Raw genomic sequence first — 6022 nt, 5'->3', positions numbered from 1 at the left:
AGGCTGGTTCCGATGGCACGATGGAGGGCATGGTCGGGGGGTCCACCACAGGATGTTTATCAATCAATGCTCTCAAAGTATCCCCCCCGGCAGGCGCGACCCTGGATGAACACAGGACTTTGATCGCCGCTGTGTAATGGTCGTCCGCTACCTTCCGGAGGCACTGCTTGATATTGCCCCCTCCCTCTTCTTTATGTTGGCAATCCCACATCACTAGAAGTTCAAGGAGCGGTAGCACCAACTCTTCTAAACCTGCCCCATCTTTTCAAACAGCCAAAGCCCGCATAATGGAGCTACATTGAAGCGATTTCCTGTTACCGGACCTTCGTTCTTGCCTAGTAGCCGGTCTGACAACACGTAACGTGCAACGAGGCAACAACAAAAGTTTAACCCAAGCCTCAATAGACCTCGGGGCATCCACCACTTTACGGAGCCCCCCTGACAAAGCCTGGGCAAAAGCCATGCGACACGCGGGCGGGATACTTTTGACAGTGGCAATAGGAATGGCGAGGACGCGCTCAAGGAGAGCGACATCTACCACAAACGTCTCAGACTGACCACTCCCAAGTTCCACCTGCGAATCGCGGGGTTGAGGGATCCCCACGATAAAATCAAAGTCGCCTTCTGCACGTAGGATGCATTTAACAACTTCTTTTCCGTGCAGACAAGGCCTATTCAAGGCATGCAGGGCCATGCACTCCCCGCATAACCAGTTCTTAAGCAAGCGCAAGGTTTCGACAACGTCATTGTAGAGTTCCAAGTCCGAAGCAAGACGCTCCTTTAACTGATCTCTCCTTTCCTTACATTGAAGTGATCCCGCTGAAAATGCATGAGTAACCTAGAGTACCCCTTGTATCCCGGGATACCATCTTTGCAAACATGAAAATTTTTAAGGGGGCAACGCCAAATCCCCGTGCCCGAGCTAGGACCAGACTCTCCACCACATGCCCTCATAAATCACTTAAGAAATTAAAACTTTTTTGTTTTTGGAAACAAAGGAAATTAAAATAAAATTTGGTGTTGGCATTTAATCAAACACCTGGCGGGCATTACTAGCGAAACCTCCAAACTAATGTCATTCAAAACAAATCGCCCAGAAAATGAAATGCTAGAAGACCAAATAAGCAAAAACCGAGAATGGGTGATGACGGTAGCAAAATAAGGGTGGAGCAGTGAGGTGGAGATGGGGGGGTAACGACAGTGGCGGTGGTGGGTGAGAGGCGGAGACGGAAAGGGAGGGTTACAGTGGAGCTGTGAGGCGGAGATGGAGGTGGTGGGTTAGGGTGGTGGGTAATGGAGGTGGTACCTTGAATGAGATGGAAAGGGGGACAAGACCTCTATTTTAAATTTTACTCAAAACATTACTTATTTTAAGTTTTGATGGCGACTAACGTAACACCTACAAATATTTTTTTAAACTTTTCGGTTTTCATGTACAAGTTGTTGTACTAATAGTAACGCTAAGAAATAATAAGTTTCGTTTATAACAATAACGATGCGATACAACTCTACCAACACTAAATATAGCAACCGAAAGAGAAAACTCAAAAAATATATTCGTTTTAGAACGTTAACCTTCTTTGTTTTGTTTAGGCCATCGCACTCTCCAATTTGAAAAGCAACATTGCCCCCTCTGGTCATACTTTGTTGTCTTAACCGGGCTCACGTTACCTTCAAAGTTTGGCTTGAGTACTGTTCCGTCGGGAAATCATACCGACAACTGCTACTTGACAATCATTGTGCTGTAGAATTCTCTCACGTAACACACGGTGGGCTCGAGGTCCGAACGGACAACCTCGTAAGACCTGGCTCAAAGCATTCATTGTCAATATTCCACCCAAAGTGATAAGTCGAGATCAAACTTGAGTCTTTATTGAATAACTCAAAACATTTATACCACTAGGTTAGAAGTGGGGATTGTATATCTACATATATACCAACACGTTTTATATTTATATATTATTGTTTTACTTTATTGTAAAAAGCTTATTTGTTTCTCTAAGAAAATTATACATGTCAATTAATATTAATGATGAATACATCCACTCAAATACTTTTAGATGTATGTGTGCGGATATAATATGAATAATAATGTTGGTGGATATTTGTGGCATGGGCAAAGAAGAAGAAAAAAAAACAAAAGCATGGACACATATGACCAATCACAGCCAACTACGTTTCACCTACTAAGTTGGTGAATGAATCCACCACTACAAATTAGATCAGCTTTATTTATTTATTATAACATATTTTAATGATCTTATTTCCACTACACGTGACTCTGGTACAATAATAGAACATGCACATGCTTAAAAATTTGAATGAATCTTCTTTCCTCATTGAAGTTAAATTATTGAATAAAAACCAAATAAACAAAAAAGCTGGTTTGCCCGAGAGGTTAAGGGGGAAGACTTAAGATCTTCTGCACATAAGTGCGCATGGGTTCGAACCCCATAGCCAGCAGAGCATTTTTAATATATGTAATTGTTTTTCTTAACAAGCAGTTTGGCTCTTGTTAGTTTTTAGTTATATGTAATTGTTTTTCTTAACAAGCAGTTTGGCTCTTGTTAGTTTTTAGTTATGTACGAGTTCAATGGAAAGGAAAGATAAAACGTGTCTACTATATAAATATAAAACGTGTTGGTAGATATGTAGATATACCAAACACAATTGTTTACCAAATATATTTAATATTATTAGTATTGTCCGTCCTGATTAAGTCATAGGTATCCCGCATGAAAGTTGTTGAACTTGTTATATCAATATTGTCGATTTTACTTATCGAGATACATTCCAAACACAATTCCTTCAATCTCAGTTGTTGTCCATTTTCATGATTGCCTTTACTTTAGATGACTGTTATATCATACGTGAGTTGATTAAAATAGTTTTCGAGTTGTACGTCATATCACTTAAGACAGTGTTTGGCAAAACTAGCTGATAGTTGTAGCTGGTGGCTGGAAGCTGTAGCTGGTAGCTGTAGCCTTTTAGAAATATTTAGGTGTTTGGTAGAGTAGCTGGAGCTTTTAATAAATTTAGCTGGGTGCCTGCGCGGTGCATTGTTCTAATCTGAAACTTATTCTGACTTGACCCCTTTCGACTCAAAACTGTACCAACGTGAACTGAACTAAATCAACCCTTTTTGCATTGACTCGTTTTGACCCTAATTTGGTCTTACAAATGACCCGGGCTTTCCTGACTCGACTTGTTGCCGATTTTGACCAATAATCACATAATATGCTAATTTTTAAAGTTATAGAAGTATAACAATATGATACTCAAATTAAAGAGAATAAAATGCTCGTTTTTATTATGTAATTTTTTTTAAAAAAAATAATAACGTGTGAAAAAGTTATGGCATTTTAAAAAGTCAGGGGGTAGTTGGTTTTGAATAAGGGTTAAATATGTAATTATTATATAAATTAACAAAAGGTGATGGAAGTTCAAGTACTAAAATTGTAAAATATGAAATACCAAAAGCTTGTAGCTTTTCTTAAACACTACTAGTTGGAGCTTTTAGCTTCAAATTTTTTCTCATATCCTAAAAGCTTAAAGCTACTCTAACCAAACAAGACTTTTCAATAAATATGAGTTTTTTCTTAAAAGTTTGTAGCTTAAAGCTCTTAAAAGCTTCTAAAAGCTCCTTGCCAAACATACCCGGGCAAAACTAGCTGTTAACTGGAAGCTGAAGGCTGGAAGCTGGTAGCTGTAGATTTTAAAAATTTAGGTGTTTGGCAGAGTAGCAGAAGCTTTTAATAAAACTAGTTGGGTGCTCGCGTGGTGCGGCAGAATGGGCGCACAACCTAACATCAACCGCATAACCAGTGTCGGTATATGATTCACCTGATGACAGTGCATTAGGTAGACGTGTAATTCATGGAAAAGCAGTAAGCTTGTAAATGATGTCGAAAATCAAGAAACAAAGCTGAAATATACAGTAATTTTCAAATAGATAATTTTTTAAACCAACATATTTTGATATGAATCCCTTTCTGAACATGCACTGTTTTAATCTGAAATATGTTCTGACCTGACCCCTTTCGACTCAAAAGCGTACCGACACGAATCTAACTAATTTAACCATCTTTGTATCGACTCGTTCTGACCCTAATTTGGTCTTACACATGACTCAAGTTCATCTGACTCGACTCCTAATTTGGTCTTACACATGACTCGAGCTCATCTGACTCGACTTTTTACCGATCCTAACCGATAATCGCGTAGTATGTTAATTTTTTAAAGTTAAGGAAGTATAACAATATCATACTCAAATTAAAGAGAATAAAATGCTCGTTTTTATGATGTAATTTGTTTAAAAAATTATTAACGTGTGAAAAAGTTATGGCTCCTAAAAAAGTCATGGGGTAGTTAGTTTTGAATAAGAGTTAAATGTGTAACTATTATATAAATTAACAAAAATTGATATAAGTTCAAGTACCAAACTTGTAAGTTCAAATGTAAAAGCTTGTAGCTAGTTTTTTTCTCAAACGCTACTAGCATTTCAATTTAGAGCTTTTTCTCATCCTTTAAAAGCTTTAAGCTCCTCTTACCAAACAATACTTTTATTAGATATGAGTTTTTTTTCTAAAAGCTTGTAGCTTAAAGCCCCTAAAAAGCTTCTAAAAGCCTTTTGCCAAACACACCCTGAACCAAACAAAAGGAATTGACAATACAGTTTCATTCAATTGAGAAAAATTGATGTCAACTCGACCACTTGTGAAATCGTTGCCAATGGATGTCTGATTTGAATTCGGTCTCATTCAGGTTTATGAAATTCGGGGTTGGCGATGGGGAAATAGTAAATGTACATTCATTTAAAATTAAATTGCAGTTTTTTTCCTTGTGGTTTTGGGAACCACTTCCGTCTCTCCCATAAATATTGAACCGGTTGAATCCTACGTCTACTACCAGTTAAAAAATCCAATAAGATTATGCCCTTTTATGATGTTTCATTTTGTGTCCATGTGTTTTCCATACATGCAATTTGCATCCCTTTATCTCCTATGCCTCCCCTCCATCTCCATCACCACCACTATCACCTCGTCCTCCACCTATATCTCCATCAAATCCACCGTTTTTTACTCCAACCATTACACAAAGCTTTAGATACTGAAGTAACGTGGATCGACTCACTGGTAGACGATCTACTTTCCTCGGGTGTGATTATACTATTTCACCGATGGTTTCTCTTGGATCTGGGTTCTTCCACCTACAAAATGAACAGCACCGTCAACTTACCCCTCAGAAAGGGACAGAGGGGTCCTCTTTGGGGTAACCCTCCGGTGTGAGAATAAGTACTTGTGGGAGAAGATAATAATATCAGAATAAGGAAATCTGGAGAGTATTGCTTAATAGCTGAATACTCTGTGTGATTGTGTTACTGGATGTAACTGTCTGTGATTGAATGTAATTGAATATGATTGAATGTCTCTCCTTGTGGAGTTGATGCTGTATTTATAGTGCTAGGGTTTCCACTGATTGGGCTCAGCCTTGTTGGCCTCCTCCAATTGCTCTGCGCCACGTGTCCTCTGGGACACCTGGTGCTTTCTCATTGGTTATAATCACGTGGTAGCACATGGGTTATGCTGAGTTGTCCACCTTTCATTCGGCAGCTGTCAACATCAGCATATTCTTATTCCTTAAAAAGATACCTTCTGGAAGGTTGTCTGACGTGCACAATCAAGGTTGCCCTAATCCTGATTTGGATAAGGGTGAGGTTGATTATGTGCATGTATGATATGCGCCTATCCTGAGGATGCGCGAGGTCTTCTCTTTATTCTCACGCGCAGATGTTTCATGCGCAGATGTGATATGCACAAGCATGTGATATGCGCCGCGCGCTGATGCGCCACGCGCATATGTGATATGCGTGAGCATATGTGATGCGTGAGCATATGTGATGCCTGGGCATCTGTGGTGCCTGGGCATATGATGCCTGAGCATGTGTGGTGCCTGGGCATATGATGCCTGAGCATGTGATGCATGAGCATATGTGATATGCGTGAGCATATGTGATATGCGC

General features: G+C 39.4%; 1 non-coding gene across 1 annotated transcript; it reads left to right on the top strand.

The window, feature by feature from the left end:
- Window positions 1–2380: 2380 nt before the first annotated feature.
- Window positions 2381–2463, top strand: TRNAL-UAA (transfer RNA leucine (anticodon UAA)). Its single transcript has one exon. It is a non-coding gene; the product is annotated as a tRNA-Leu (tRNA).
- The last annotated feature ends 3559 nt before the right edge of the window (window positions 2464–6022 follow it).

Source organism: Bidens hawaiensis, unplaced genomic scaffold (genome assembly GCF_021521415.1).
Source record: "Bidens hawaiensis isolate Kalapana, Puna unplaced genomic scaffold, B.hawaiensis_p1.1 tig00027824_1, whole genome shotgun sequence".
NCBI classification, from domain to species: Eukaryota; Viridiplantae; Streptophyta; class Magnoliopsida; order Asterales; family Asteraceae; genus Bidens; species Bidens hawaiensis.
Note: the sequence above shows the minus strand (reverse complement) of the source record. Positions and strands in the feature narration are given on the sequence as shown.